At 48.3% G+C, this 11233-nt stretch overlaps 1 protein-coding gene across 4 annotated transcripts in view; it reads left to right on the top strand.

The window, feature by feature from the left end:
• BLACAT1 (BLACAT1 overlapping LEMD1 locus) overlaps positions 1–9394 on the top strand; it is a 67290-nt gene extending 57896 nt beyond the window's left edge. For all 4 annotated transcript variants that reach the window (XM_059717476.1, XM_059717477.1, XM_059717478.1 and 1 more), the window contains one exon: positions 46–9394. The gene's annotated coding sequence lies outside the window, so the exon portion shown is untranslated. The remainder of the gene's footprint in view (positions 1–45) is intronic.
• The last annotated feature ends 1839 nt before the right edge of the window (positions 9395–11233 follow it).

The raw sequence follows: 11233 nt of genomic DNA, 5'->3' as shown, positions 1-11233 counted from the left end.
CTTGCAGCTTCTCTCATTTTCTTTCTCTTCCATCTTTGTCCCTAGAGACTTGCCTGGTGAGGAAAATGCCGAAGCTCAGACATGACCTTACAGAAGAGATGCAAGCAGGCATTATCCTGGGCGGCGTGCCGGTCCCACGCTGCCTGAGAGCCCGCGGCTGCGCCGGGAAGGGGGAACGGCCGCCCCTGTGCTGGGCTAACGAGCGCGCTGCCCTCATCCCACTCTAGTAAGTCCTCGTGGACACTTCCTGAAGGAGAGTTTAAAATCAAGGACCAAATCTTGCCCTTGGCTCCCCAGTGTAACTGTAGAGCAGGATTGGGCTCCTGGTTTTAAATCGCCTCTCTGCTATCAATACAAACAAGCTGCCTTTCCCCCCCCCTTTTATTTTAGTAACCCTCAAGCAAATGTCTGTGCCCATGAGCAGCCGGCCCCAGCGTCTCTGGGACATCGCACGCTCCAGCCACCCGCACTGAGAAGCCGTCCGGAGGTGCAAGGGCACCGGGCTCTGATTCTGCTCCCTCCAACTGTGCCAATCTGGAGTTTCTCCGATGAAATCTTTGGAGCAAGCCCGGTGTGGGACTCGCGCCCCTCCTGGGTGTATGCTAGTGGTTGTGCTGGATTTGCCCTTGGCCCTCTTTCTGTAATGGGCCAAATCCCTGAATGCCGTAGGGAGGGGAGTTTGGAACCGGACCCGGCTCTGAGCTCGGGAGCTCACGCGCGTCTCTAGCACGTGCGTGTGTTCTCCAAAGCAGCGGCTTTCGGGTTTTTCCATACGATGACCCCTTTCCCAGCCTGGAGCCTTCTTCCAACCTGGCCGGGATCTGGATGGGGCCCTCTTCCTGTTTAGTGACATGGAAAAGGCAAGGACGGCCGTGCCCTCCTGAGGCTGGTTCCCCGCCTCCCCGAGGATCGGAGCCCCCAGGTAGAGAGCCCGTGCTCTGCCGTGATTTGTGTGGGGGGCGGTCTGGTCCAAAGCAAGTAGCTTTGTTCCTGGCATGGGATATCCTCTCCAGGGATAGCCATTAGCTCAACAGTGCTGCTGTGTCAAAGATTGCCCTTTTCCCCTGCCTGTCTGTCTGGACATCCTTCCTACTTACTCTTGAAGCCATATGGAAACTCCCTGGGTGTCGTGCCTTTCAGGAAGCGTTGCAGACAGACTCCCTTCCCTGCCCCACCTAAAGGAGCCCCAGCATCTGTGCTAGGTGATCCCAGAAAGCAGGACTACTCCCTCCTCCTTGAGTCAAGGCCCTTGAGGTCAATGGGATCATTCCCTTTGATTCCAGTGAGCTCTAAATTGGGCCTTTGGACCTCCCGCAGAAAGGCTGTCAGGTGGTAATGCTGGAGGTGGGCTTGTTCCCACCCCCTCTACTCCAACCCCCTTCTGGCCCTAAAAATCTAGATGCAAATTTTGTCACTCAGGCTCAGCACTATTTAATTCAGCATCCTTAACTCCTTGGCTGCCGTCAGCAAAATGTATGGCCCGTGCAGCTGCTGGAGGTCTGGCCTCCCCTCATTAATGGCTCAGGGAGCATTCCCCAGCGAGGAGGGTCACAAATCATCTGGAGTGACAGCGGTGGCTGCTGCTGCTTTTGAGCACCGATGGCAGGTCCTGAGCTGAGCATGTCACGGAGAGAGAGAGACAGACGGTCAGCAAGGCAGGCTGCGGTGGAAGCTGTGGGGAGAGCAGGGCTCTCAGGCAGGGGAAATGCCTTGGCAGGTGAATGCTGCGACTCTGCCTGAAACACTGTTTTATCTGATAAGGAGCAACAGGCCTGTCTATGAGTGTGAAGAGCCAGGGGCCAAATTTTGCTTTCACTCAACACTGACTTGAAGCCAGACTAATACCACAGGTGTCTCTGCTGTTATCCGAGAGGCCAGCAACAAAAGCACCTGGCCTAGGGTCTCTGGCAGAAAGGCTTCACCGTTCCCTCCCAGGAGATGGAGATAGGTGAAAAGTCAGGACCCAGCTCCTTGAATTGGGTATGAATTGGGTAGATTTGTTAACCGTAGCGGAAGCGCACGCTGACCCCAACTGAGGAGCTGGCCTCCAGAAATTTAAGATGTGCAAACTCGAAAACAGATCCTTCCCCAGCTGATTAAGCCCCGTGACCTTTCCAGCACTTTAGCCCTGGCTACAAGGCCAGATTTGCACTTGCCAAATGGAGCTGTATATGCTGGTGACAAGCTCCCTTTTCAGGAGGAAGTGATAGCTTGGCTGGCAACCACAACAGACCTGGTAATTATTTTATTTTCTTATCTGACGGGTTTTGTGTGAAATTTCAGCCCAGCAAGAATGAATAAAAGAGATGCAGGAGATCTCTGGGGATGTGTGAAACCGGGTGAGTTGCTGGGTTTTACATCGTCTTAGCTGGGTGCCAGGAGTCAGGGTTGCTCTACAATTGACTGACTTCAAAGGTGTAGCTCCAAGAACATCTAGCGATAGAAAACAGCTGGGATCAGGCCATAGCGAGGGGTCAAACAGCACCTAACCTTGCTCAGTCGATCAGACTGGAAAGTTCACATGGCCAAAAGCACTTTTTCCCTGCTTGAGCCTGAGGAAGAGGTGCAAACAAGGTGCTGTTTTGTTTATGACTATAAAGCCTCAAGCAGGTCTATCACCAAAAGTAACAGGGTAGCTCCACAGATGCTTCGTTCATAGATTTTCCCCCCCCCCTTAATGATGCTTGGCATGTCTGAGCCAGCTTGCGATGGTGATCATTTTGCTACATCTGTAGGAGCCTAGCACCAAAACCAGCAGCTTGCTTTCCATCTCGTTCCAGTCGTGGGGTACAATTCATCAGTAAAGACTGAGCCTGAAACTTTCAAAGCTGCCTGGGAGAGAGAGACCCAAATCCTCTTGGCTTGGATACCTGAATCACCTAGGTGGTTTTAACAATGCTTATTATAGCCCCAATAAGGCAGCAAGGAAAACGATGCAAAAGATGAGCACAGAGACTGAACGCCTGCGGAAGCCGTTGTCCTAAGTGATCTTTGGCTGATGCACGGTAGCTGCTACTAGCAATAAAACATGATTTTTAATGAAAACCTGCAGCCCATATTCCAGATTGGGGCATGCCTGTGGGCTCCCAGGCGCTGCTGGGAGCCCAGTAATTGTAATCCAAGCCAACATACAGCTTGCACGGTGGGGAGTCTCCAGGCAGGAGCAAGTGTTTGGCTCCCAGGTTCAGACTCATCACCATGCATTTTGCTCCAGGTTAGCAGGGCTCATCACCGCATGATTGTACAGCGCCGTGAGCAGTAGTTGCCCCGTGGACCCCAGAGATTATACCAGCCTTTTACCAGCAGAGCAGGAGGAGTGCATTTGAGTGATTCTGTGTGTGTGTGGGCACAGCCTGGCTTCATCGCCGCTGTAGTCCTCCTAGCAGTTTATTCCCGATGAAGGTCAACTGACCTCAGATTCCTGGAGACCTTTTGGATTCCTTGGAGCTGACGTCGGAGGCAGAGGTTTTGGAGGTGATCACGCTCCTTTTCCATTCTTACTCAGGGGGCCCTGGAAACTCAGCACATGAATGATTCCTTCGCAGGGCAGAGTGTTTTTAATTTTACTTAATGACGCACTAGGTAAACACCCGAGTGTGTAACCTGGCTGCCGCGAGCCTCTGATTACGGAGCTGAGACGGCTTTGCGGTTGAAGTTCCAACATCGCTGCACGCCGGAGGCAGGCAAGGGGCGTTATGGACTGTATCCAGCTTAGCTAGGGGGTGAGTACCATGCTACTCAATTGATCTCCTTGACATGGAGCTCGTGCACAAACTGGGGGTTTCCTGTCTGTCACGGTTGGCCCAAAGTCTTGACTGCAATCTTTTTCTTCTTCTGCTCAAGTCTCTCCACCACATTTGACCATTTTGCTGCACATGCTTGTGCTCGTTTATTGTACATGTGCCTTCAAGCAGCAGGTGTTGCATAGTCTGCTCCGTGCCACAGTCACAGGTGCTTGAACCAACAGCATAGCCCTACTTCTTCAGTAGTTTGCTGGACCGTCCGACTCCGATGCCTAGGCGGTCGAGACCTCGCCAGCTTTGCCGTGGTTCATCAGCCCCTGGTGGGTAGGCCTTGGCTGCTGGAATGTACATTTTTCACTGGAATATGGAGGGGGAATTTATCAGGATAATCTGGTAAAATTATGAAACGGATAGTCCTTTCTCCAGTGAGCAACTCCTAGCTAGATACTGATGTATGTAGTGTGTAAAACGTATAGTACCAGGCAGGCACTTTCCACCCTGCCATATATCTTTATCTTTGTGTGTGTGCGAGTGTGCATGATCTGAAAATGCAATAAATTATCCAAGTGCAGTCTGAATGGGTCCAAGTTCAAGCTGCAGTTATTTTTAAAGGGAACATTCCCCATATGGGGAGAGCTAGATCTTGAAGTGCTAATATGTTATCCATGGAGGCTCTGAGCAAAATGATTTGCTCCCGCGTTGACCTCTGTTGTGCTCATAAATGGCTCGTGGTGCTTTTTGATTCTCCCGTCGTAATGACTTGACCTCCAGATTTATGGCTGAAGGTTCCTTCATCTCCACATCATTTCCCAGCAGACTGCAGCCTGGCGCTTTTCTGTAGCAAACTTGTCAACAGTCTGATTTGCCAGGCAGTTTGCTCTTTGCTAACCGTCCGGGCTGAAAGTGGGTGCTGCCAACTATCTTCCACTTGACAAATTTGCAGTGGGCAAGAAGTTAGATTTTTTTTTCCAGTGGCGGCATTTTAATAGGGCACCGTATGCTTCCAAAACTGTGAAGTCTGGAAAGCTGACAGCTCTTGTCAAAGTACAAATGCTCGCTCCCTCTCTCCCACACAGCTGCCCGACCCCTGGCATTTTTTAGCAGAACGGGTTTTTTTCCTTGTCCAGAATTCCCTCTGCCTCCAAACTTGAGCTGCCTCCTGCTTGATTATGGGCTTCCCCCCCTTCCTACCCCAGAGCTGGCTGCATTTCAGTGGTGCTCCAGAAGGACGAGTCTTATGAAGAATGAATAATGATGATAAGAAATTTATAGAGAGCTGTTCCTCTATAGACATGAAAAAAAAGGTATATATATACCTCTGTCTTGGGTGAGCTGAAAACTCATCTTAAGCAAGCCCAGCTATGTGATGGGTTGCTTTACAAAGAAAGGGAAGCATCATTATTGTTGTTCCACAGAGAGGAAACTGAGGCACGGAGCACGTAAACAACCTATTCAAAACCACCCCGGTATTTAGGGACAGAGGCAGTAAGAAATGGAGGCATCTTGACCATCAGTTGGCTTGGTGAGGTTCTTATGTAGCTTTAGGAGTGTATCTGATTTCTTTGTCTTTATTGCACAGTTGCTTCAATAGGCGTCCTAGCTACACTGGACTTTCTCTCTAAATTGCCCCTTACCTGCAGTGTAACTTCCCAGCACAGCTTCCGAGAGGAGTGCGATGCTCACTGCCATCATTGTTCTTCAAGAAAATGAATATTATGCGCCTGAAAGATGCATTTGTTCCCACCAGAAATAATCCACCCTTAATCCTATTACAGTGAAGGAAACCATCCAAGTTCCTCTAAATGAGAATGGAGGAATATATTCAAAACCAGACAAATCTGCTCATCTCGGCGAGGTAGCAAGCAGTGATGTGTGAAACTCCACGACTGCGCTCCCTACTGATTGTCTAAAGCTCTTGCCTGGAAACAGCTTTTCCAGATGAGCCTGTTCAGGACCTATGAACTTTCCAGAGTGATGTGCTCGTGAAGGCTTTCTACCCCTTCGCCCCCCACCACCAAATTTTACCTGAGCAGTTGGCAGAGCCCCTTCAAGCCCAAGGGCTGGATGCTTAGCTGGTGCAAACTGCTGTTGTTCTAATGACACCGGTTTATTGGAGCTAAGGATGTGCTTGGTTGAAATGACAAAGAAACTAAGATTGCCTGATCCTAATTGCTCCAGGCTGGAGTGATGCCAGTGGTGCAGGTAGGGGGAAATGGCTTTAATGATCAAAATAACCAGAGCATTGCCTCCGGCTAACTTCCAAGGCAGGCAGTGTAATCCTGTTGTAAATATTGGCTGACTTTGGAGCCAAGGAGACTACAGATGTTTATTTGCATGATAATAAGTGGGTAGGGGACCAAAAAGTGTGTGTGTGTGTGTGTGTGTGTGTGTGTGTGTGTGTGGAGAGTGAGAGAGAGGGTTTGGGGCTGGTCGGGGTTTATCCCAAGATGTTTTTCATCGGCAGACAAGCTCTCGACAGAGGTGGTCTTGCCAAGGGAACTTTCCCTGCACTGATTTAAGATGAAGAAAATGTTTGTGCAGCGAGCTGGAAGGGTACAGAACATGCACAAATTGTAGGAGGGAAGCCAAGAAAAAAAAGCTGCAGATTGAACTCTTGTCTTGTAACGTATTCCTGAAGGTTTTACTGAAGATGTGCAGAAAAGAGCAGGCACATAACCTAATCTTATCAGATGCACATAGGCACATCTCTATAATATATCAAGCTGGAATCGGTTTTTTTTCTCTTTAATTGTATAACAGGGTTTAAGTCTTCCACCCAAACACTCTGTGAGCACAGGCTTTTGGCATTTAGGTGGATTGGAAAAATATCAGCGTGCTTTTTATAACCAGGGTGATTTCTGCATTCCAGTGTGTATCCAGAGAAAGAATGATGCTCTTTAAAGACCACCAAAGGACAGGTTCCTTGTTCTTTTTTTTGCACTTCTAGGCTTTCTAAGGTGTTATGATAATAGGATTATTTTTAAATGTCCTTTCTTTCCCCCAGTCTGGCTGGTGCCTCCATTATCTGGGTCTTTATGATGCTGTGCAGGAAGAACTGGAGATAGGGGTGAAGAAATAGGAGATTTTGCAAAGCACAGTCCGACTCACCCCTTCCATCTCATTGATCTGTAATCAACATGGGATCCTAGAAATATTTGGTCAACATGTTCAAAAGTGACCGATGATTTCTGTTTGGGCAACAATCCTACTTTACAGGTCCCTATTTCCAGTGGGTGGGTATTCAGCACTTATTGAGAACAAAACCCCATAAGAGTGCCCAGTTGGGCACCCAAAATTGCTGGCCATTCTACAGGATTTTGGCCTCTTTTGCACATCAGCAAAATACCCTTCTGACCCACATTTGCAGACTTTGCTCTTGAGCTGAATAGAGATTTCCCCCTAAGTAAGGCCTGGGGGATCAGGACCATTTTTATATCTTTTTTTTTTTTTTTGGAAGGATGGTTAAATACAATGTATATGTATTGAATGTATCTGTATATAATTTGCACAGTCGCTTTGTAAAACAAGGTGACCATAGGGGTTATACATCTCATGGATTTAAACCGCTGATAATCAGCCAGTCATCGTGTGGATCTTTCTAATATGTTGAGATGCATAGACAGGGTTACGAACTACCCTCATTTGTGCCGACTGAAATCCAGAGAGTCTGTCTGTATGTCCAAGTGTTTGCAAAAATGTGTGTCACCAATGAGCCTGAACCGGACCGTGGGCCCCAGCACCCCCACACGTGTCCCCGGGAAGGGGGTGCGTGCATCTCAGCCCTAGCTCCAGTGCAAAGACATGGAAACGAACTGCAGGAAGCAAAGAAGGTGCAAAACGGGGAGACCCTCTCCCTTCAGGTTGAAGGGGCTTTGCTGGATCAGGATCTAAAAGATACAGAGCCCCGTCCGCCACAGCGTAACTCGATAGAGTGCACTGAAATGGATGACTGTCCATTCATTGAAAGGTCTGAGCCTGCCCTTGCAACATCAGTGTAATGCGAAGTTAGGTGTATCCTAACGAGGACCAAGGTATGAACCCTCCCTCTATTGTCCTTTTTTTTCCGTTTCTTCCCTTTCGCTGTCTGGATTCCATCATAAAGGGACCTAGCCAGACACGTTCCTCAGGAGTCTCCCAGCCCCAGTAGCCATAGAAACCAGCTATTTTTAGTCTGTGTTCATGATGCCAATAAATGACTTTTCTCTACTTTGGAGAGAGACAGAAGACCAGGTTAGCCTTGTATATTATTGCATGGTAATGAGTGTCTGTAAAAAGCCATGCATACTACTTGTAAAGTACTGTACATTTCAGAAAATAAATGCAAAACTCATGAATAAGAGGATATAGAGACATGCGGAGCAGACAATTCACTCGCTGTTATATTTCCTACCTAAGACGAACATTTATAAGAATTTTTAGAACAGCTGCTTTAGAGTCTGGATTTTATAGATCTCTAGAGATCAGGTATTTTGGTACGTGGTGAGCTTTCTCCTTTCCCAAGCTGATTCCCTTAAATCCACCCCCATTTTTCTCTTTTGCTGGTGTTTTGAAGTTAGATCAACACCAGTGAGAACATAATGATATTCAGAAAAATCCCCACAACAATGACTGTGTTTCCTGGAATATCAATACTATTTGCAGCCAAAGGCTTTTTAAGCAGGACAGAGAAACAACTTGGTACGATTACCAGATTGCATTATAATGAGCAACAGCTTCGTCATTCTGCAGCTGAGTTCAACATAAATGTGGAAGTAACTGAAGCTGCGATAACGAGTCTTTTTCTTTGAGGGGGTTTTAAAAACTGGTAACGTGTCCATGGCCCCGTCCTGCAGCTGTGGACAGATGGGTTGCAATGGGACACGCTGGCACCCATGCTCATCACGCTGCAGGACTGAGGCCTTGGGAATATTTTCCCCCACATCCTTAGTATGACTTGTTTAAAAAGACTATATACATCTTTTGAAAAAACAGTTATACAGATTTCTAACCCTTCAAACTGAACAAGAAAACACTGGTAGGGCATCAGTGCCATGCAGGCCATTCGTTATGGGCTGCTTGCTTCTGTAAAAGGTTGGATGCCTTCTGTGAGAGGCAGATCCCCTCCTTTCTCCTACTGTCTTCAGTAGGAGCTGAGACACTCTCTGCACCCATCAGGAAGTACTGAGGGCCTGGTGTAGCACTGGGTCCATGGGGGCATCATTGAGTTATACCAGTTGAGGACCTGTTGAGGCCTGGTGAGCTGAGCTGAGCTGAGGAGACGGCTTTGCAGCCGAGCAGTAAAACTTTCACAAGCGATGGTGTCCGAGGTCATTTTCTTGTAACCCGGCACAGGTGCACCAGGGCTGTAAATACACCGAACCCGACGACTTTTGCTGTAACATATCTAGTTTACAAGATTGTATTATAAATTATAGATGCATATCATGATTGTATCTTGCACTGAAATACTTGCCTATTGATCTGTCTCCTGCTGATTAATATTCTTTACTGCCTGGTCCCTCTTTTGGAAGCAGCTAACTGGCTTTGTTTCAGTTCATTTGTACATCTCTTGAATCTATGCACCCAGAGTAAGCACTTTTCTTGTTCTAACTGTAAAAGCATGCTTAGGAAAGCAGGTATGCTAATTGCTATAATAAACAGATTTTATTATATCCTTTTGCAGTGGGTGAATTACATTTTCTGCTGCTTTATCTATTGCTGTGATCGACGAAGTGAGCTATCGGTGGTCTTCTCACTGAGCCGAGGGGTTACTGCGAGCACACGGGCGTGAGAGGGGCACAGAGGGGCAGTGGCACATCGGTGGGAAAGAGGCTGCAGGAAGCAAGGTGGAAAGGGGATCATTTAACAAGGGGGATCAAATATGGCAAAGGTAGTTTCAGTAAAGACTGATCCATCAATCGCTCCTTACTATATCCCATCACATGCAAACAAAGTAGGGTGTCGCTCAAATGAATGGCAAGCTATTCTAAAGCAGCAATGAGGATATTGCCCCACAGCCCCTCTCGCACTGTGCACAACTGTGAAGGGCACTTTGACCGTGCAATCCTTGCAAAGCGGGTGTAAATTGTCACCACCGATCCACTGAATTCCAGGAGGCTTTGGATCAGGCCTTTTCTGAGTGGGGCGTTGCAGCCTGGCTGCCTTTTTTTTCTTCCATCCATTTTGCATTGATACACATAACCCCCACAAAGGCTAACAGAGGGTCTGTCCTCTCGACGCTGGAAAACTAATCCTAAGAAGGGTAAACATGTAATGTTTTGCTAAGTGGGCCTCCTGTGGGGTTGACTGAGCAGTACACAGCCCTATGTTCTCATGTTCCCAGCTAGCATTTCGGTAGCTGCTTAAAAAAATATAAGAAGGGATAAAAATATAGGAACAGGACGAGCACCAACACAAACAAGGATCATGCCAGCTAGCACTTGTCTCAAGAAGGACTGCCCTTGCCTGCAAGCATCTGGCAAACATTACTCACTGGGGGTGGCTCTTTAATAGCCAAATTAATTGTATTGGGAACCTAGTGAATGCTGTGAAATGGTCCAGGGGTCAGCCAGAGGGGATTCGTTAGTGATGGATCTACTGCCCAGAGCACCAACCACCCGATCCAATCTTACTGAAGTCAGTGGAAGGACTGGCAGGGAAAACCAGGCTTGGAAGCTGGAAAGGTCACATATTCTGCAGACACGTACAGGAAGAGACAGTTAATACAGGAAGCAACAGTGGAGGGAATGAGATGTGCTTCATAACAGACATCTGAAATGAGAGGGAAAGAATAGGTTGCTACAGAGCTAGGGAGTAGGTTAGGTTAGCTGTAAGGCCACATTTGCCCAGTCCAAAGGATGCTTGAAGTGAAGTGGTCGCGGGTGGGGAAACCTGGGGTCAGTTCCAGTCTCCAACCCATATTTCTTCCACGAGCGCCAAGCCACTTCAGGTTTTTGAACCCCGGAGGAGTGTTATGTGAATAAATGCATTAGGGCTAGGAGGTGCGGGGATAGCGTGGTTGATAGGGGCCATCTGAGATGCGTGGAATTGCAGGAATTTGACACCCATGCCATGGAAATGTTATAATCGGGGGAAGATTTCTACCTTCTCGGCACACGGAGAGCTCGCTCCGCTTATGGAAGGGAGGCAGGATGCTTGGACACGGCTTGGGAAGTCCCCGTGCCCACATTGCAATAGGTCCTTTTTGTCCCCGACATCCCAGAGCTGCAGGGCTGCATTTGGGGAATCGACTCCGACCCATCCTGGACATAGGGGCTTGCACGCTTTCATTTCCACGGATGCCACTGCTTCAGGAGCAACGCAGCATGCTGCGTTGTTTAAACTGGCAGCAAGCTGCGCCCCGCCGAAAAAGAACTATTTTGACAGTTTTGATGCAAATATGCGAATGGCGTGTTCTGCTGTTTTCCCTGTCGCCCTTTCCTCCGCACCTGGCTCTTCCCGGGCTGGCGAGGAGCCGAGACAGGGTGAGAAAGCGCCACCTACAGGGTCTC

This window comes from Alligator mississippiensis, chromosome 14, assembly GCF_030867095.1.
Source record: "Alligator mississippiensis isolate rAllMis1 chromosome 14, rAllMis1, whole genome shotgun sequence".
In the NCBI taxonomy this organism is placed as follows: Eukaryota; Metazoa; Chordata; order Crocodylia; family Alligatoridae; genus Alligator; species Alligator mississippiensis.
This window is presented reverse-complemented; position numbering and strand designations above follow the sequence as displayed.